We start from the raw sequence: 24,207 nt of genomic DNA, 5'->3' as shown, positions 1-24,207 counted from the left end.
CTAAAACGAGACTATAGGCAATGTTTAAACCAGCTGAAATGAAAATTTTAAATAAGCTAATATCAGGAAATCTATTGTTTGGAGTTCTGCCATTGAATAGAGCCATCTTACTGTGATCCAACTTTGGAATTGATATGTTAATTGTATTGAAATGTCCATCAACTTGATTCTGTGTAAAAATGGCACTGTGGGCAGAAAATGCTCTAGCTAGTATGCAGAAGCATTGGAATGAGAAATGCAGGCCAGGTTTAGGAAATCAAGCTGAGCTGTCACATATCTCGTTCCTTACTGACACATACTGGATCTCCATGGAATAACACCAGTTATACATTATTGAAGCCAAGTATGTTTTCTTCTGTATCTAGGTATAATTTGAAGTGAAGGAATAATTCAATTTAGGACTAGTATCTTACCTGCATTTTTAACATGCATGCAAAGTACTGACATGTATATCTCCATATTCCTCAGGGTTCTGAATTTGAAGTCATTCACTTCCATATGGACTACTACTACTACTAGGTTATAATCATATTGTTCAGGAGATAGGATTTTTAGGGCCCTTGTAAGGTCAGCAAATTTGATACTTGGAAGACAGTTGACTGTAACCCTCTCTGTCTCCAGCCTTGGAAGTGTCAGGTCAGTGTGCCTTGCCATAGAGTAAGTTAACGCTACAACATTTCCATTTTCATTGCTGTGGTTCAGAGTGGTAGATTTGTAGTGTTTTTCTAAGGGTGACTCTTTATGATAATTATGCATAAGGTGTATCTTCTTCTTCTTCTTTCCCCAGTTAGGGGTTGTCACAGCGGATCACTTGTCTGCTCATGATTGGCAGTAGAGTTTTACAGTGTCGAGTTGGCAGCCTGGCACCCAACCTTCCACGGAAGGTACATACATGCATGCACTCACACCTAGGGCCAGTTTTAGAGTGTACAATCCACATAAGCATGTCTTTTGGGATGTGGGAGGAAACTGGAGCACCCGGAGAAAACCAAAGTGACCACAGGGAGGACATGCAGACTCCACACAGAAGGCACCCCAGCCGAGGATCGAACCGAAAAACCTCTTACTGTGAGGCGGCAACGCTAACCGCTGCACCACTGTGGCCACCCTGATTATACATAAGGTGTATGAGAGGCCTACTTTCTAGGAGTCTCTGGGCGTGATTTTTTTTTTTTTTTTTTTATATAATCTCAGTGTAAGCTAGTTTGGTGTAATTAGTGAATGACTGTTGTGGAGATGTATGAAGCTCATAGGGCAATTTTTAAGTGAACATGAAGCCTCCAGATTAACTAGGTATTTACACTTCCCACAGATAAAAGAAGTTCAAGCCCTGCTAGACTCACCCCCCCCCCCCTCCATTTCCCCCCACACTCCCCCTCCTAAGATCAATTTGGACTAACCTGGGGATTCAATAAACTGTGTGTAGTCTTAGCATCAAGCCTACAAGGAGTTTATGTGTTTGTATGGTGAGCAGCAGAGCTAATTACATATGCATGCATGCTGCTCACTGCATTTAAACATAAATAAGCATGGTTTTGTGGCCAACAACAGTGTTTCTAGCCAGGAAACCATGTGTAGCAACATGGACAGTAGCAGTCATGTAAACTTGTTTGCCTACAGGCAAACTTGTTCTGGGAAATTGTGCAGAATGCCACAGTGATTACCAGGGTTATTAATAAAGCAATATATATATATATATATATATATATATATATATATATAGTTTCATACTTTACATGAAAGTGTTTACAGCCCAAAGTACTGTGTAAATACTGGCATACTGAATAAAAGTTGTGTAAATGATCAGTAGTGGTACATAAATAGCATTATAAATAGTCAAAGGAAGTGTGAATGTTGAAAACAGACACACACATGAATTATAGCAATGAACACAGGGGAAGAGGACAGATGAAACATGGTAATATACAGCAAATGAGGGTATGTCAATGAAGATAGTTGCAACATGAACAGTAATCACATATTGACATGCTACAGTACGGACTGCACAGTTATTGCATATTATGTGACTGTCACACAAGGTGACATATCAATAAAGTGGATACTTTGTGATATAAGCATCCTGACATGAACAATGGACAGGACATATATCAGGGGTGGTATATACAATAGGGATTATGTTCCTGTTGTGAAGCTGTGAAAAATGAGTTGCATAAAAATGAATGTATTGTCAGCATAGGTCTCAACCAAGTGGGACCCATAGCAACAGGCCCATGGACAACAGTAGACAGAAGCACGCACAGTCATGGACAATATCAGAATAATACCACCAGTAATCCCATGTTTTCCACATAGTATATGTGATTTTGAGTGATCATAGATGGTTCTGCAACAACACACTTGTACAACTATTATGATTCATCAGCAATCTCTGGGGGAGTCAAGCATACCTCCCTCAAAATGTAACATCAGATGGAGGTGTTCGGAGGGACACCGTTACACCTGTATTAGAAATAATGAGCAATCCTGGCTAGTTGACAGGTGTGCATAGCACTTTATCTACTCATAGGGGTGCATTGCCCATATTGTAATTATCTTGTGCATTTGTGTTCATAATGGAACTAATCCCCCCATGACTTTCCTTCATCTACTATGCCCATGTGGCTGTAGCTTCAGTCCTTTATGTGTGTTGACACTGTATGCATTATATCAATACTGCACTTGGATTCATCAGTTGTCCATAATTTGCAGTCTTCCACAAAGCTGGATGGAGAAAGGATGGGTAAGTGAGTTTTAATGTCTGATACTTAAATAATGGAATGGAAAGGGCCTACCACAGAACCCTGACGTACAAACCTGGTCACTGGACCCTAGACAGAGGTGACTTCACACACTGTAACATATTTCTTTCACATATGTGTTCCAGTTGTCTACCCACTTGGTGACATAGGTATTTATGGCCACTTGTGAAAGTTTCTCTGTAACACCTGACTGTTCATTTGTGTGAAATGCCTTGGTCAGGTCAAGTTTCATAGGACTATAGTATTGTCATCATGCATGCCCTTGGTAACCTTCTTAAAGACAGTGAACAGATGTAACAGACAGGATGTAGCCTGAGCAAGTCAAACATGGGTTTATTATACAGTCAGGATATTACCTGTATCCTTTTAGAGAAGGTCCATGATGACTCCTTAGCCTATCTCACAGATGAAGAGAGTCAGGATGAATCTATAACTCCATGCATCAGGGGATGGTCCCCCCAGTCAGAAGGATGCATGTTGCCATACACCTTTCTATGGGAATATAAGCTATGGGGAGGCTGTATTGATGTATGGATCCAACTGTGTCTGGTAGTTCAGGTTTTAAGTCATAGGCAACCTGTGATATTGTCAGGGCCCATTGCTTCTGTTTTATTAGCCAAGAGAGTGCACAGATGTGCTGCCCTGCTGAGAATAAAAATTTAGTAATGTTTGCATGTATACTTTGGCTGATGGCCATTGTGAACAGGGTGGTGATATGTGAATCAAACTGTCATAGGTTCATAGGTGGTTACTGGGCTATTGAGCCAAAGGTCTTTATAAGCCTAGCTGTGTGTACCCAATATAATACTAGAGAAACCCAATATAAAGGATCTTGTCTAAACTCAAGTTCTTAGTTAGCAATGACTGTCCATATCTAGGAGGGTCATAAGTGAAATCCCCAGCAGAAATTTACCGTATCCCATTCAGTCAACCAGGCTATGCTTAAACAAGTGTTGCAGGCCGGGTTAAGGTCCCTGGAACAGGTGCCCTTTGTCCCATTTGACTTGTGGATGTGCAGCATTTCCTTTAGGTTTGGATCCAAGATTACTCTGTAGACCAGGCACAAGTGTCCTCTAAGTAGTCTGTAAGCTAATGAGTACAGTGACAATGACTTCAGTCTGTCAATGTATGACATGTACTGGAGACCCTGAATTTTCCTGGTTAGAAATCTCTGAGGTCTTTCAAGGTGCTGCAGGTGCCTGGTAAGGTACATAGCAAAGGGAGCACTATACTCAATTACTGGCCTGATGAGGGTTGAGTACAAGGATGTTATGATCTCTTTCACTCTTGAGGCAATGCCTTTGCTAATGAGCTGTGTGATATACAATGCCTTCCTTACAACTGTAGACAAATGGTGGTCAAAGTTTAGGCTACAGTCAACTTGTGTTCCCAAGTCAATCACTACTGAGTTGTTACTTAGGGTATTATTATGTGTATGATAATCTACAGGGATATTGTTTTTACCAAAAAGGATGATAATGCATTTTTTTATTTGAGTTTGAGTCTATGGCTTTGGCACCAATCACTGGTTTGTGCAAGTCCCTCCTGAAGTATAGTGACATCATTTTGGAATTGAATGAATGCACCTAATTTGCAGTCATCTGCAAACTTAGTCAACTACAGCTCCTCTGTTTTGGCCTAAACTGAGAAGTATATTCAAAACAAAAGGGGTTCCAGCACTGACCTCTGTGGAACTCCACTGGTGACAAGTCTGCTGTTTGAGGTAAAGTCCCCAACTTTTATGGGGTGTGATCAGTCAGTGAGCTAGTTAGTAACCCACCTGACAAAATAAGGGTTGATATTCAACTGGGAGAGTTTATCAATGATGCCCACATTTGGGACTGTGTTGATGGCCTTGACTAAGTCAAGGTAGGCTGTGTGCACATATCTGCTTTTGTCTATGGCTCTGGTGACATTTTAGAAGAAGTCCACCAGGTGTAACAGGCATGCCATGCTGTTGAAAAAATCAATCTGTGTTGGATCAAGGGTTTGGAGATCACCCATATCCTTCTTTATAAGCATAATGCTGATTTGTTCCATGACCTTACAGATAAGGCTGGTTAAGTTTATGGGTCTGTAGTTCCCAGGGTCTGTTGCTGCATCCCCTTTATGAAGGAGGATGCTGGTTGCTGTTTTACATTCAGCAGGGACAAAACCAGTACTCAGATTGTAGTTGAAGAGAGTACCTAATGGAGTTACTAACTCATGTTTTAGACCATTTATAACACAATCTGGGATACCATCCAGTCCCACAGAGGTTGTGTTTTTGGCCTTGGAGAGAGAATTAATGACTTGCTCTTTGGAGATGCAAGGTGGCTGAGATGTAGATAGAATGCTTTGTGGAATGTTTGGATGGGACAGGAGGGTGACATTTTTGCCAAACCTGTCAGCTAATAAGTTAGCTATTTTTGTAGGATCAGTGTGTGTGATGCCAACCACAGCTAGTTCAGCACACATCTGGATCCTACCTTTTAGGTTATGGATATAGCTGAAGAACGCCTTATGGTTATCCTTAGCTATGACTGCTAAATTTTTTGAAATCACCCTTAGAGGATTTTACAAGTTGTCGTATTTGTTTGTTCAAGCAGAGGAGGTGCTGGGACCTCACTTTTTTATTCTTAGACAGCAACTTTTTCCTTTTGTAACATAACTTAATGCTAGACATCCATCAAGGAGACTTGTTTTTTTCTTGAGGATCTTTTTTTGATCCTATCAGATACAGCTATGTCAATACATGTGTATAAGTGTCCATATAGGGCATTTGTGTATACCTTAGTATAGTTGTCAATGCCATCTGTGGGAACAGGCCCTTGGAAATTATTTATGCCATGCTTTAGGATGGTACAATTAGCTTTGGTGAAATCTTTGGATGTCTAATTTCGCTAAAAATGGGTTCAGATGTCAGCTGGCAGATTGTCTATGTCATTTGGGTGGGTATGTCTGCTGACATCCATACACACATCTGTACTTGGTGGTATATTCTACTTGACATTTCATATCTATTGCAAAAAATGATTTGTGACAAGACCTCCATACAGCCTTGTTCATTCATCACATTCTACACACTGCTGCTATATACACATTTGTACAACTGTACCAATGTCACATACTTGCATCACTTGCATAACATATGCCTATATGTGTTTCATGGGCAAGTTGTGTTTGAGCGGCCTGATGTCATATCAGGACACATTACAGATCAATTGTTTGTGGCTCATGCAGAGTATTTCCTGACATAAATGCAAATAGTCACACAATGGTGCTACTAACTCAATAATCCTTGAGTGTGGCAACACAACTGCACATACAATGAATTCCACAAGGTTGCAATTGCATCAGAAACTGTGATACATTGGTTGTGTATATCACAGCATAACAACCATGTGTATGAGACAAGACTTTTGTGACCATGTAATCAATATGAATTGATATTGATGTCAGTCACAGATCGTTTAATGATGGTATGTAGACACATTCACACCTGTGCCACACTGAAAGTGTCACTGTGACAGCAGAACATGAACTGTGTAGAAGGTTGATCTGTTCCCCTACAAAAACACATGTCCTAATACAAAAGCAATATTCATAACAGTGTATTATGCCACGTCAACAGTTCTCGGGAAGCATAATACTACAGCTGTTATAGAAGCAGCATGTACCACAATGGCATAAATGCCCATAAATACACCAGCTCACATTACAGATTGTAACACCCTTTTGTAGCCATACTGTATATCTACATCTCAATAAATCACATGTTAATGACAGCAACATTGGCATGCCAACCATTCATAGGGTCATAGGACATTATTACTCTAATGACCAACATCACATGAAATCCTAGTCATTATTATACCCTGTAAAAATATCTATATGTATATTATGGAAGATAGTAAGCCTACTGTGTATATGTGAATACTTGTTTGCCTTACATCCTGACACTGAACATATGGGACATGTGCACCACACCATGACAAAATTAGCAATCACACATGCAGTGGTCTTGAAATGGCTTGTAGACGCTCATGGAAGGACTTTGCTTCATGATGTGTGTATACATATTTAACATGAGGATATCCTCCACGACTCTGCAGGAAGGATATAATGTGACCAGTGGAGAAAGGAGGATGTTGGATGCATGGGGCAACATGAAAGCTTTTTCAAGAGGTAGCGCAATGAAGAACAATTCCAAAGATTATACAATGGCAATAACGTACCACCAACCACACACACACACACACACACACACACACACATACACACACACACACACACACACACACACACACACACACACACACACACACACACACACACACACACACACACATCAGCAGATTGGGCTTGATTTAAACTTTGCACCTGCATAGGTATAGAATATGAATACCATGCAATGTCACAGTAGCAACACCACATATGTCTGACAGTAACACTGTCATGTTGCACTTAATGGAGTATGATATCATCATTGTATGCTGAGGAGGATATGTTGGGAGGAGTGTAGGACATGGATGTGGAGTCAAACCCTGTGTAAAATTATCTCAAAACTGATTGATGTATGTACAGACATGCAAATCTGCAGTCAGATTAGAACCCCATATATGTAGGTAAAGTAGTAAGCAAACACAGTAGTTAATGTTACTGCCACAACACAGGGTTGTTTTGAATATTTTAAGAGTGCATGTTGTACAGGATGCCATCGTCATTGTATGCTACAATGAGATGTTCAGAGTACGGTTTGACATCATTGTGGACTCACATATTGTTCTAAAATTGCCACTACAGTGAGTGTTGACTTTAGTGAGAAGAGAACCCCTACCTACCTAGTTACACAACACAGTACTTAATGCAAGCACCGTGGCACAACTTTGGCTTTTATAGTGTCTGACAGCACTTTATAGCTGATGACACCAGCAGTGTCTAATGAGAAGAAGATGGTAAAAGCAGTGACCCACTTACTGGTGTAAAATGGTCTTTTGAATGATAACTAGCTGAACACACACACACACACACACACACACACACACACACACACACACACACACACACACACACACACACACACACACACGTTGATTGCAGTGAAAAAGAACCCCTCCCTAAATAAATATGCAGACTAGAGAACTCTGTATTTAATGTGACTGCCACACCACAAGTCAGGCTTTTATAATATCTGACAACACTTTATAGCTGATGACATCAGCAGTGTCTGATGAGAAGAAGGTGGTAATAGCTCTGTCTGACATGCTAGTGTAAAATGTTTTCTTGAATATCAACCAAGTGAACACACACAGACATACCAATTGACTGCAGTGATAACAGATCCCCTACCTACCTATTTACAAAGTACAGTCCTTAAAGATCCCCTGTCTACCTATTTATAAAGCACAGTACTTAAGACAAGTGTGATGGAATAAGTCTAACTTTTACAGTGCTGCAGGACAATTCATAGTTGATGACATGACCATTGGATGTTTGACAGCAGATGCTGTGAGGCCTGCATTAAATGAATGTGTAGGCACATACAACTTTCAAAATATTGGTACTCCATGAGATTATACTGATGACTGCAGGATACATAGCTATGCTCTTTTAACTAAACAGACACATACATGCACACACATACCAGTTGACTGTAGTGAGATTAGAACTCCTACCTTTGTACACTACCTAGAGGTCTCAGCATTTAATGCAAGTTCCACAGCACAAGTCTGACTTTTATAATGCTGTAGAACAATTTATTGTGGATGACATCAGCACTGGATGTTTGACAGAAGATGTTGGGAGGTGCATCTGAAATGGATATCTAGCCATGTACAACTGTAAAGATATTAAAGATCTCCATGTTACCAGATTGATGAGTGGGCAAATGTAACATTTCCTGTTGTGTTTCCAATGTAAACATACACCTTGAAAAGATAGCTTTACAAACTATATGCAAACAGCTGTACACACCACTACAAGTATTAAAAAATGTGAATGTATATTGTCAGTATAAAGATGTACATGATATATAAGAAAGCATTTTTTTATTTATTCCTGTAATGCAGTTGATGTATTTGTGAAGAGGTACAGAGAGACCAGGTTTCAAGTGCATGGGTGCAGACAACACATGGTAACAGTGTAAATGTGTGTTATTTATATAAAAAGTTTCTTCCCTTTGTTTGTGTTTTTATATGTACTTTCATGGGATGAAGACTAAATGAGCAGTAAACATGAGTAATACATGATAATGAACATATTTCATAGTGCACCTCTGAGCAGATGGTTTGTGCAATCGATGGCAAACTGTTTCTACATGTGAGATACACATTTATACTGCTTTCCCCATTTGCACATAGTTAAGGGATGAACAAAAGCGAGCCACTGCTTCATTGATAAAACTATGAGCGTTCTACTGGTTTTCTTACCATCATGCAATCACTTTAAGTGGAGAGGTACAGCAGTCAGCAGTGTGGATAATATTGAGTGTAAGAAACACAGATGCTGCTTAGCTGACTCTGTGGTAGCAGGTGTAAATGCATTGAAAGATTTCTTTTTGAACTCAGATTATACAGGTATCAAATCCAGGTGTATCTAATAGTTTTAAATCTGTATTCATAATGCAGTGACATAATCATTTATTATATAGTCACTGTGTGGGTTACCTTAGCACAGAGTTTAAGCAGTATTACAGGGAGATAACCGCACCATTATATAGCCATTCACTGTCACTCAGCATTGGTGCATGATGCCAAACTCTATGAAAACACAGAGAACAAAAAGTGAAATATTTCATTTTTTTTCACTTATGTGTGTGTGGTGTATGATTTTACTTTTTGACAAGATTAAAGGTGTCAAAATAAGGTAGATAAGAATGTTGTGAAATGGGGGCAAGCAGTGGGAAAACAAAGGGAAAGCAATATAGAAATGTGCAGGAGGGAGGTAGGAAAGATGTATAGCTATTCACTTCTTCAAAAGTGTAAAATGAAAATATGTACAGATAGCTGAATTTGAATGATCAACTCAACAAAGAGGGGTGACAACAATGCAGTCATGTTGTTTTGTCAATTGGATTGAATCAAGTCTGTCGAGAAGACACTTTTGTGAAGTATAGAGCTGTATATGGGGTGATATAATTTTGTGGGACAGCTTCCCCTTTTTTTTTACTTCAGTAAAAGGGGAATGTTGGGTAGGGGATGTAGGTATTTCTAGGTCAGGTAAGTAGTGTAGATGAGGAAGTAGATGCAAACAGAAAGGACAAACAGAAAAGACACAGGGATGGTGAGGGACATGACAGGTTGATGGACACCATGACTGGGGATAGGGATGGGACAACAGATGCCCCTGCCTGTCAAACATGAGGACAGTGAGAATCTAATCCTCACTTGCAGGACTGTCATTGCTTTCGCCTTACTCTACTGGCTGTTGGAGTGCTGACATCTTCTTCTACAGACCATAAAAGAAAACATCCTCTCCATCTGGCATAGGCATGCACCAATAATGCTGTGTATTACCCTATGCACCAAGTCTGGTAACTCCAGATGGGTGATAAAATCACCTCTGCCAGTACTTCTGGAGGGTATCACAACACCAGCTACCAGGGTAATACTACCTGATGTGGAGGACGCAGGTAGTACAAGAGCAGCAGAGGCAGTAAGGACAGGTTGGGTCCCAGATGTACTGGGCATCAATGCAGAAGCTGATGAAGCTGAGAGAGGCTGAGCCACTGGGGTCGGCCTTCCTCCCTGTGCTGTAAAGCATTTTGTGATTTGTCAGAGATGGATGACATGGGAATACTTTGGCGTCACATAGAAAAGTAAAAAAGAGAGATAAGGGCTGGGGTAAGAGAAAAAAAGAGATAAATAGTACCATCATATGTGACATACAGTGCATTATTACAAAAACAAGGTATTTTATCTATACCTTTACATTTAAGTATACTTCTTAATAACTGCAAACTATAAGTAAGTATTGCTCAAAGTAATCCATACAATGTACATGTATTGCACATATGTTGGGTAGAATTATACAGATTAAGTTAACAGCAGGGCATTTATGCCACTTCTGTTGAAATGTAATTATGTAATCCCTTTAAAGGATTTTACTCTATATTTGTTACTTATGGCATTTGAACCCACAGTGTCTGACTACTGTATTAGACTTGAGTCCTACAGTTTGCTTGTGCTACAGACTGCAGCATGCATGATTGCTTTTACAGTAAGTATATGCATAGTTAATTTATTAGTACTGTATAGAAAAGCGATACTTTCACAAAAATAATAGTCATTTTGTGCTGCATACATACCCCTTACTTCTCTCAGTCTCTCTAGGCACTCAGCATGGGCTTTCCTGTTTTCCAGGATATCCTGATTAGCTGTGGAAGGAAAAGCAGAGAAACAGATAAGAGCATTAAGCATACCAGTCTTGAATATATGCAGCTTCCTATCTAATATAAATTCTCTTAATATGTATACTTACACAATTGCGGGATATCGAGCTGTCCTAAACTCATCCAGCAACTGGTTTAATATATCCCGCTTGCGCCTTTTGAGGTCATTATAGTAAAGCCTATACTCTTCTTCAGTGTGTGGAATGCCAGTCAAATTGAAGACAGCCCTGTCCAGAATATTCCATGCCTCAGACTTGTACTGGGTCCAGTGTATTCCCCCTGCAGCAGCCTTTGGAAGGAGTCCAGTGAAGATTCTGGACTCCTTGATAACAGCCACGTCTGAGCTCTAAATTGGGCACCTTACCTTCTAGCTCCAGACATGTTCAATCAGGGCAAACAGCAATGGTTAATAGTGCTTTCTCGCCAATACATGTTATCACATTTACTACTAGTGCGCAGACCCAAACAGCCATGCCAACCAAGTTTGCATGACATTAGGTGGAGAGCAACAGTGCCAAACAGAGATGAAAGCAGTTTATGAACTAAGAAGGGTAATGTGACAATTGCCATTAGTGTTTTGTTTGGATGCTGCTGTACCTGTTACTTTATTTAACTCTGTAGACATGTACAGGGAGTATAAATGATATAACCTAACACATTTTTGGTGTGGCATTACACACTGATAAAATTAAATTGTACAATGTGGGACTCAAACCTATGCATTAGAAAGAAAACCAGTTCTTCCACCTAGGTGAATTCTCATCATTGCAACATAAGAGGTGCTTGTTGAACATATATATCTATGACTGAGGGCTTAACCAGGTATGTGTGTGACCTGAACAGGCTCTGGTTTATACATTTATGTGTGTATGAGTACTACTAAGGTCTGAAGACCATCCAAGCCCAGAGAAAACAATTATAATTGCAGAAAGACAATATTCAGTATACCCTCTGTCACACATTTAATTCATATGAGCTCCACTGCTATACATACTTATTGTTATTCCTAATTATGTTTGAATTTGTTGAATTTGTTTTTTCTAAAATGAGTGGAAAAGCATTAATTAAATTGGCAGTGTTCCAGAATAGAACCCAGACTCACCTGTACTGCAGCCCTTCATTTATATCTCCTGCCATGAGAACACTTAAGAAACAGCTATATATTTTCATAGTCATTACTAAGTATGTGTTAACCACCACACAATGCCACAAATCATGTTTGTGCAGTGGCAAACTATAAAGAATATAATGTCTCCATTTTGGAAATTAACTGTCTGCTTCCTGTCTGCAGCTGTTCTAGACCTGCAGGTCTTGAGGAAGGTTGCTAAATGCCACTCAATGTCGCTTAATGAATTTGCATGATGGAAAGCAAAAACTGCAACAAGGTATCCTTTTTGTAATTGATAATGTCTGCATCCTGTCTGCAGGGGTTCTGTCTGCTTTGTGTGTGGGCCATTAGTCTAGATTTGTGTGAAGTTAAGCAATGTGCAAACATGACAAGTAAAGCTCACCTTGTTTTATCTTTGTGAGCAGTGTTTATTAGATTTCATCTTTAAAAGACAAATGTGGGACTTGAATCATGATCTACAGAGAGTATATACTGTGTGGATCACTGTGTTTAGCGGAAGTGCTACACACACTAACACACACACACACACACACACACACACACACACACACAGACACGCATGCACACACACACACACACACACACACACACACACACACACACACACACACACACACACACACACACATGATTCACAGGTGTAGTTTAGGTATTGTTTATCATAAAAGTATATTACATGACATTTATAATTTTTCCATTTCCAGTGTTTGTGCTAACACAGACACCACACAACCACAGAAATAGTGGTATTTAAAAAAGAATATATAAACTGTTGAATTAACATAACATTGACTCACATAACAGAGAGACAATGTCAGTGAAAATTTAAATGAACAAACTCCCAAATGGTGTATTTTGGTGATATGACATAGATCCATAGATATGACATAGATCCATATACATATATGCATATATATGTGGATATAATGTTTCACATTTTTCTAAATATCTCAACAACCACGTAACACATACAGAACTCCTTAGCCTCATATGAAAGCTCTCAGATAGATTAATAAAATGCTGCTGATAGTATTTGTGTAACTTGAATGGTTGCTGAGATACTGCAAGTTTTTTACAAAATATTACAAATGTAATAGTTACTATGTTTACTGTGACTTATAAAATTTAGTTTAAGACATTGAACCTAAAGAGTGTGATCACTATTTTTTTCATAACCCCTATGGTTCCAAAGATATGAACATTTATTTGAAATGTGAGGGCATAATTTGATTCTGTCAAAAGCCTTAGGCTCCGCCCATCGGAAGTTACTATGCAAACTTCCTGAGCACCACTGAAGTGAATGAGTTAAAAATGTATGAGAATATTAAATTGCAATAATATACAGTTTTCACCATAAGCAGAGGAGTTTTGCTATTGCTGAAGAGAAACTGAGAAATATGTGTTGCTTACCTACATTTAAAACCTTGATACAATTATTTCTATACTTCTATAGTTTGTAAGTGTAACCTGGCTCACATACTCACTGGAGGTAAGGGAGTCTGAACTGCTGTTGTGTTTTCTTTCTCTCTACCAGTAATCATTCACAGTTGCAGTGCATTATCAACAAACACTGAATAAGTACCTGCAATATGTTTACACCTGAGACATGGAGCCAAGAATTTGGGATTCAGCAATTCTAATGAGTTCACAACTCATTTGCATCTTCACCTCACTCACAGGCCTGAATCTACACTATAAAAAGGTAACCATGTAACTAGGGAACCTGAAGGTGAGGAGAGTTATGCATGTGGACAACATAGAAGAAGACTGCTGTTACTTTGGATTTAGCTGCACAGAAGACTACTGATCATTATACATTTTTTCAATTACATACTGGATTTGCTCTCATCTAATTAGGAAAAATATTCACACACACACACACACACACACACACACACACACACACACACACACACACACACACACACACATATATACACACACACACACACACACACACACACACACACACACACACACACACACACACACACACACACACACACACACACGTGTGTGTATGCATTAGCAAATGCAACTTTTATCGGTGCACTTCTTAGAAGTTTACTGATGGCATATGTATTTTTGTCAGGGCATTTTATGTTCTCAGATAAAACATCCTTGCTAACTTTCATCATGAGTGTCACTGTTGCAACTGTTTCTCTTTACAATCTTTCATGTTACTTCAGTAAAATGTAAATGTCCTACATTCTCAATGATACAGGGGTGTTAGCCTTCTAGGATGGCCCATAGACATCTCTCAGGAAGTGATGGACACACGTAGAGGTGACTGGCAATTGCATACAAATGACTGTTCTGTGGTAAATGTGTACACATGTTTTTGGGACAATTTGTTTGAAAGCACTTATAACAGTTGACTGATGAGTTATTCCTTGTCTGGTACAAAATGTAATTCGCCTGTTTTTTCGGGGGTGGGGAGCCAAGTTCCATTTCTGTGTTGCCACAATCAAAAAATGTTTTAACTGAGCTTTGCTTTGCTATTGTTAATCCGTGTTTTGGATCAAAGCTTTGTGTGTGACTGTGATCTGTTACAAACACATAACCTTTTTTATTTGAATAACTGAAATGTTTTTGTCTTTCTAGTCAGTAATATTGAACAACTAATAATATGTGTTATATCTAAGCAGGACTTTTATTTATGTGATTAATATCCTTTTGTGTTTTATGTCACCTAGGACTATGGCACCCAAGTGTCCCAATCCTGGCAAAACCCCCTTTGGTGACTCTGAGAATGACATCATTGCTCAAGCTTTTCATCAATATCATGCCTTTCTGATTGAGAGAGGACATGTGGATATGTCTGGAAGAATGCAAATTTGGAACCAGATAGTGAACGACATCAGTGCTGTTGGGGTGCACAGCAGCACATATGATCAGGTAAATCATATGGCTACTGACATGATTTCATCTGCCCAGAGGAGAGCAGCTGCAGTGGCCCATGGACAGCTGGCTACTGGGGGGGGGGCTGTTACAGAGCCAAGATCCACAAAATCAGTTCACAAGGAAGAAAGAAGCCAAGCTGTAAAATAATAAAATGTAATAACCGATTAAGAGCTTTCATCAGAACAGACTGGCTTCATTAGAATATGGTGAACAAAATGCAAACTCAGACATTTAAAAGCCCCACTACCTCATCACATGACATTGAACCAATAAAAAACTCTCATTTAAACTGATAACAACTACTAATTAAGCATCTCAAAAAAACAGCTTACCATTGCTTGCCAAATCAGATTTTATAGGACATAAGTCTCAAACTGCTGGCAATGGATATAGATTCATCACATCTTTGAAACAGGATTTAACAAATCTATATCCATTGGCAGTAGTTTGAGACTTAAGTCAGTGTTAGCAATAACTGACTATGCTGCAAAGTTTAGAGAAGGACTGCCAATACACAAAGCTAATTCTAAGGCTATCAGATAATTGCTCCTGCTATTACCCAGAGTGAGTATCACTAAAGAAATGCTGACTGACCAAGGTACTATATATATATATATATATATATATATATATATATATATATATATATATATATATTATTGCATCAATTATGCTAATTCTTTAAAGTCAGAAAGGCAGATTCAGTAAACCCTACATGGTCCACTAAGACTGTGTGTACATCGCGGTATGACGTGCACATGGTAGCACACTGTTTTGTATTCAGAAAGCTGCTCTACATGGTGTGTAGAGCTATGCAAACATGGTCAACTTTGTGGCATGCTAATTACAGCATAAGTAGCTGAACTGTAAGCTAATCAACCAATCCAAGATGGAGGAGCTATTCAGCAAACTATAAAGCAACAGTGTAGACTCAGTTCTGGTTTTCCCTGCAAATTCCAAAATCTATTGGAATACAGCCATGGAAAGGAGTCTACACAGAAAGAATGTTAGGGACTGCTATTGCTTTAATTCATGTGTATGTGCAACAGGCTGGCATCTATTCTGCTGCTGCTAATAGACCAAGGCCAAGAAGGAGAAGAGTTTTCAAGACACTGGTTAATTTATTACAATCTGCATGAGGTGGAAAATTTAGAGTGCTACAGGGTGGTAAGAGACACGCTACAGTAACTCTGGAACCTCTGTTGTTCTCAATTCAGACCCAGGGCAAACCAAGGGGAAGCAATACCAGTGGACACAGAACTATGTGTAGCACTTAGAATTTTAGCTACAGGAACCTTTCAGAGACCAATAGGGCACATTGTGGGGGTGTCACAGGCATTACCATCCAGGGTCCTCCATCAATTCCTGAATGCTATGCTCCAACATGCCAGTTACCACATATGTTCCCCGTATTCCTGAAGACAGAGTCATAAATATGCAGGGGTTCTACCCTACAGCACACTACCCTAAAATACTGGGTGCCATAGACTGTACATATCTAGAAATCAAAGTACCACCTGGGAACATAGAAGGGTCTATATAAATAGAAAGGGCTTCCCCTCTATTAACTGTCAAGTTGTGTGTAATGCTAAGGGAATAATCTTGAATGTGTGTGCTGATAACCCAGGCAATTACGAAGACTCACATATCTGGCACACCTCACAACTGTATCAGATGTTCACTATGGGTGATATCCCACAGAGTCATTTACTAGGGGATGCAGGTTATGCACTGGAACCTTTGCTGATGATGCCAATCAGAAATGCAGACACACATGTTGAAGAACACCATAGTGAGGCACACGCTCAAACTAGAAATAGCATAAAGAATGTGTTTAGACTGCTGAAGTCATGGTTCTGGTGCCTAGATACATGTGGAGGAGCCCTGCAGTACAATCCATGTGCATTTACTGAAATCTTTACCATCTGTGCCATGCTTCACAACATCATCCCGAGAAAACAGCTGCAGGAAGATCATCAAGGGGAAAGGGCATACATCTCACCACCAATGGCAAGGTTACCACAGCCACAAGCAGGTGAGGAGTCAGAGGGGGAACCAGCAGCTGCTGTGGATGTAGGCAGGCATAAGCATGCTCAATATGCTCTCACATTGGCTAAGAGGCAAAGCATAGTAAACTCACTTACCACCTAAGGGAATAAAATCTTCATCCTGTGCACATATCTATAGTAACATTGATGCCAGGCAATGCTCACAACCTTTTCCTACCCATGTAATGGCTCTATACTCCTAGCATCAGAGAGACTCAGCCCTGATCTAAAACTGTAGCAACTGCTGGGTTTCCAAGGTAAGTGCTGAACCTGAAGTATTAAAGTATTAAGTATTAAAACAATACTGAGTAATAACACAAATGAATGGCATATCCTTGCATGTTGTTACTTGGTAGTGTAAGAAAGTAAAAGGTGGGTGTTTTGTACAACATTGACTTCGATATGTGACAGCAGAGACTTATGTGAATACAAATGCCCTCTATCAAGTAATAGACTTCAGAAATCAAAGATTCACACATTGATACCTCTCAAAAGTACCGATGGTCACCGAATGTCCCCAGTTTGGCCTCATACTTTTGCACTGTCAAATCATTAAAGAGAGAATTTAGAAATTAATCAGACACATCCCATTTCAGTTTCAGACTTCATAACCCTGAGAAAATTCTTAAAAATACTGATGCAAAAACTGTTTTGTCTGTATCAACTTTCTAACTTTGTAAGACCAAAATGTGTAAAAAGTACAAATAGCAATGTAACATCACAAACACAGATATACTAAGCATAAAGTCAGCTATGCACCCTTGGCATGTGATACAAAGCTTATGTATCCCTGAATCCAAAAGATAGAAAGCAAGGATATGTTACTGCTATCATTATCTGCACAGGGTGTTGTATGTGTGTGTGCGTGTGTGTGTGTGGGGGGGTAGGACGCCTTGGTTGACACAAAAGTTAAGTGCGTGTGTGACTAAAAAAGAGAAATAGGCAGACATTTGGATAAAGTAACAAATGGCCACTAAGACAGACTGAGCTTTAAGCCTCCAAGCTGAACCATGTAACTGTTGTGTGTGTGTCTGTATGGGCCCATGAGGTGAAATTAGTGTGTGAGTGTCTGCAAGAATGCAGCCAATCTCTGTGCTAGCTCCATGTTTTAGTATGTCAGACACATGTGAGCCATGCATGGTATGAGTGGCGGTTCATTGTTGTCATACCCAACCATGAGAACTGGCTCTGCCAGAAGTTGTACTGGCATGCCCATGCCTATGATCAGATGCACTGCTGCTACCTGAATGTGACTGATGTCTGCTGGACATGCTCTCCTCAGGACTGCACCCAGGACCATGACCCCATGGCCTGCCATGTCTGTGTGTGGACACCTCAACCACTGATGGATCAGTGGAAGTAGTGTTACTATAGGAGTCTGGCCAGTCACAGGCACATCAGCTAACATCAGATGATGTGGCTGACCTACTTTCACATGGATGCAGTCCCCTACCAGAAGACTTCCTATCACAAACACTGCCCATTCCAATGTGTCATTCATCTGATCCATTGATTCAGCAACACAGTGGAGGCAATCATGCATATCAGACTGTGCCACATGTACAACTCTAAACTTGTCTCTGGAGCACCTATTGGAACATGCCTGCACCTCTGTAATGGCCCCAAACATACGTTGTGTGGCACGTGAAAACACACCTGGATCATATGGAGGATGAACAGCAGGCCTACTCCAAGCACCCCTAACAACCCTCCTGTGTGGCACTTCACCCGCACTTTGGCTATGACCAGAGTGAACAGGCACTACACTGAACAAGCGTCTCACCCTCCACATGTTTCATATCTGAGGGCTCACTGGAATGGGTTGGTGTAGGCCTACTGGCTGTGTCCGATGGAATTACATGGGATGACTGAATGTAAAACTCAGTGACAGATTCAACCTCTGCACACCCCCCTCAACTGTGCCTCTGTTTGGCCATTATCATCATTGGAATCTGCCAGTACTCTGACATCATATGATAAGTATCCTAAGTTTCCACTGTCAGGAAAATTTGTGATAAAAAGCAACAAACACAGGAGAGAAATTCATGCCTAAACTATTATAGTCCAATATATGCTAACAAACTAACAGCGCTGCCGCTATTACTGGCAGTACAGCAATACACACAGCAGTCCTGACACCCACATCTCACATATGTTTAAAATAAATATTTCTTTGAACTGTTCATCAGTACTAACATAAAAATGTTTGGCTAACCATGTGTAGATGGTTCTGGATTTCCTGTGGAGGATGGTCCTGGAAGAAGTTAATTGAAATGGAGGGACACCATCATCACAATTGACAGTCACACAGGGGGATAAAACTTTTTCCCCTTTATATGCCCATTAATGATACTTTCAACAAAAACTTTAATGACACATCCATCCCAAGATCATGAGTAATCAACCTCAATTAGTTCTTAACTGTATCAATCTACAGCTATCCCCTCCCCCCAAAATTATGTTAAACTGAACTTAAGTATTGCTGTCAATATTTTGCTATATAATAAGTACTTAACAAATGAGATATGTACACCTACCCAGAAGCTCCTCCTGGGATATAATTATCCTCCCTGAAGCAAGAGCACCAACATCAGTCACATGTTGTTGTGCATGTCCCAGTGAGCTCTCTGGATCCCTGACAGTTGGAAGGAACTCTTAATTTAGTGTCAGTGGTGGCTCTGTAGCAGGCTCTCTTGGTAGCCATTCATCCACAAGACACTGCAGCTGCACTCCTCTGGGCCAATGAAATCATGTCAGTGGCCCTATGATGCACCTGATCATATGTCCTGCTCTGGCCACCTATAGCGTTTACATCAGCCACTATCTGCTGCCAAATTGGCATTCTTCCAGACATATCTCCACATCTTCTCTCAAGCAGAAAGGCACCATGTTGTCTAGATGCTTCAACAATTACTTAATTTTCAAGGTCACTGAAGGAGGGGGGGGGGGTTGTGGGGACTAGGATGCCTGGGTGCAAGGAGATTATTGTAAGTAATGTCTTTCAGCTTTTCCCAGTTAGGGGTCACCACAACAGATTTACAAAGTCTGGAAGTAATTGAATTGATGTTCAAATGTAAGTAAGCAGCACACATTTCACAGTTTCTGTTCAGTAACATCCAACCCGCCCTGCATTTTTTGACAACTTTTTATTATTGCCAGTTAATATCTTCAGACATTTTAAGGACAATAATACAGAATGCCTTACAGACAGCATGTCTCACATTACTGGTCAGATAAGCGAAGCATGAGCAACAAACACAGCGAGGTAAGACAGAGCTGCAATAATCATAAATGGTTGTATGATCACTCAGTGCACTACATCTGAAATTAATACATCTACAAACAACCAGTGGTGGTTGGTGACTTCAAATCAAAGGGGAGCTGCAGGAGATAGGTGAATGGGTGAGATCAATGGAAAGGGGTGTGGCCAACTAGAAAAGGGAGGAGCTATGCTCAAAACCACAAAAACTGTAACTTTAATTAAATGCACTGGCCTGGGTGCCAAACCATCATTATGAGAGTCCAATCTAGACAAAATGAAGTGTAGAAGAAAAAAAATATTTCAATGCATTGGCTGCATGACAGCGTATTTAATATCTAGATGGAAACATAAAGGTTGTAAGGCATGAAAAAATAAATTACTTTTTAAATACATTACTGGAATGCCAGTCAAACTCAAGTATAAGAAAAACAAGCAGCACTCAACTCAAACCACTTCTCTTTGCACTGCAGTTCTAATTATAATTTATATTCCGCTTTATTAAAGTACCAAGTAACATGCTGAAAGTAGCAATCTCTGTGATACCCCCACTTGTAAAAATGTTTCTTATCCAAAAAAGACCTGCTGCCTGACAACTATCTACTTGTTTCATGGGGAAAGCATGATCAAAGTAAAAAATGAAAAGCAAACAAGAAACAAGCTTAAGATACATTGCTTAAAGGATTACTGCACAGGTTATGGCCCACACACGATAGATTGGCATTCTGTTTAGTTTACAGGTAAAGCCTGCAAAGATGACTGCAAGTCTCCAACAAATGTAATGAGCTTCTTAAAATAATGTAATCCTGTCCTTTATTACAAATACTGCCATATGCATTTCAATACCCAAGGCTTATACGTTATCTAGTTATGTAAGTTTGCTCTGCATGGCAACAATGGAAAGGCTTTCAGTGTTGGCAGCTCTTTAACAGTATGCTTATTAAAGCTAACTTGCATCTTATAATCTCAGACAAGCTTACCTGATGGTCATTAAAGCATTGCTACTTAAACACAGAGCAACAGGCACTTTCTGAATAATAATAATAAGCATAAATCAACAGTATAAAAATATGACAGAAACCAGAACATTCTGCAAAATCAAGGACAAATGAAAAACCACTGTAGTACTTGTGTCTACCTTGGATGGGGGGATACTCTGCACATTTACACTGCATAACTGCTCCTTGCCTTGCTTGGACACATCCAGAGTCACTACATGGGGGAGTGGGGTGTAACAAGTATGTCACAATTTGAAATGTCTCTGGCTGACTGTGATGTCCTTAACACATTTGTCATACCTCTCAACCTCAGAGCAAGAAATCTGGACAAAGCCATACATAGAAGTGGGACAAAGGCCCAAAAATAAGGACAATTTTTAAATATTGCTCTTATAAACTTAGAAAGATAATAGAATAGTAGGTATTGCATTAGTATGAATTTTCTGAAGGGTATGAAATCTGAAACTCAAATGTCTGTCATTATTTTCTAGCTTCACTCTTTAATGATTTGCCACTAATTTGCCAAAAAAACACAATTGTATGAAAAACGGACCAAAAATGTGATGCAAAAATATAAAATAGCCACACAATACAGTTGGGAACCTATCAAAGAAAGGACACTTTTTTAAAATTAGTACTGCTAACTTGAGCAGCTGACAAAATAAAAGAATCTAGATGCATTTCTGAAATAAAAGTAATCTATGACTCTGATTATTACAGTTATTTATTAATTGTAAACCCTCCACGTTTTCTTACAAAATTGCCATTTTGCAGAGGGATTATTAGGGGAAGAGCAACATTTTGAGCCAAAATCGGGGACAGTTGAGAGGTTTAGATATGTCTAATTCTATAAAGCAATTTGCACATACCTCTCAACCTGTTAAAATGTAGACCCACATCTTCCACCAGACCTCAGGGTGGTTTCTATTTCTATGAAAGAAAGGAAAACACGTAGAATACACATTTATACTAACAAAAATGAACAAAAAAGATGGCATTAACACAAAAAGTGCTGAAATACAAATGCGTCTTAACACCTATATGATAGCCTTAATACATTGCTAGAGTGGTAGTCATTCTGTGTTATACTTGCACTATGTTTGGTCACTCAAGCTTCATATGCATAACATGGTATAACATGCATCTTAACTATGCAGTCATGTTACAGTGCATATAACCTGAAAGTGCTAATATGTTAGTAATATACCATATTATACCCTATAAGAATCACTTGAATACAAATTATACACAGTGTAAATATTCACTCTGGTTACCTGCTTATACCCTACCATGCATTTGTGACACACTGTTTAAATGTAAACTCAATCAAATCAAAACATTTAGACTACATACTCACTGTAGCAACTAAATATTTTTATAAATTTGCTAAGTAGTAAAAATCAAACATTTTGAAATGAAGGCGCACTGTAACATTTAAACATCTCTATACATTTTGCTATGTAACAAATTATTACTGTTACTAACATTCCAGTAAGAAAACATTTATGTTCAGAGCATTTACCTCACAAAAGCAGTTTGCATTATTACTAAAACACAAAAACTATGGTGTGGCATATCTTGGTGAAAAAAAAATCTGACAGATGAACCTGTGACAAAATTTAAACTGACATTACTAAAGCTGCTGAGCCTGTCATTATAACATTTGCTAAAAATACCATTAATTTGACTTTCTTCTTGATAAATGTAACAGACTACTGTACTGTACTGTCCGTTACACACTATATTGTTTTAACATATATAGACAGATGTGGGAATAATTGAGAGTAATCACAAGAATTTCTTATGGCAGTGTTTTTAACAGCAGAGTGCTATGTTAAGAGAAGTATCATTCTTCTAATTAATATATATCCCAAAATACAATGGAAAATATAACTGGATTATCTGACATAATGATATTCACATTGTATAGCACAATGATGTGCAGGCCTTCTGTGAGCCATACTCTGACTGTTGATGCTTCAAGTCTTTGTTATAGTCTGTTCTACAAACCCCACTTTAATAGCTACTACTGTTTGATACAACAGTGAGCACATTATCAACGGCTGCACCAGTTATACCCAACTCTCACACACATACACACACATGCGCTCTGTGGGTTCTGCCTGCCTTTGGTAAATGAGTTAAACCCCTGACACATAGTTTCGGGGTTAAGAGATGAACTAAAACAGGTACATATTATTCAGCCAAAATGCAACAGCTTTTTTCATGGTGAGCAAACAAAGCAGTACCGCCTTATTATTTTCAAATACAAATTGTGAGAGACTAGTGAGTCAACACTGTGTGACACAGTTATAAATTCAATTAGAACATGATTTATTTAATTCCTATAAATGATAGTGCCATATAGTACAAAAAAGTTATATAAAGGTATTTAAACAGGCTTAGAACAGATGAACAACAATAATAAGAGAGTATAAGCAGCTAACTATTTAGCCAAGTTGCACTAATCGAAGGGCATTTAATAAGTCAAATGACAGCATGCAATGTTGTATGCAAATACAACTGAGGGTATGTTTAGAAATGAAACATGCCAGCAATTTCCTAATGACTAGTGAGACACAGGTCTATAGAGTGAGGATACAGTACTACACATACCATTGTAGTGGTATTAAGAGCAACTTTTTTCTTTTGTTCCTACTTCAGTCATGCCCACTTTCTATTTTACATTTGGAAATATACCTAGGCTTTATTTTTAGCAACACCTGCTACAAGCTTAAT

Source organism: Protopterus annectens, chromosome 6.part0 (genome assembly GCF_019279795.1).
Source record: "Protopterus annectens isolate FY-2018-M chromosome 6.part0, PAN1.0, whole genome shotgun sequence".
Lineage (NCBI taxonomy): Eukaryota > Metazoa > Chordata > Ceratodontiformes > Protopteridae > Protopterus > Protopterus annectens.
This window is presented reverse-complemented; position numbering follows the sequence as displayed.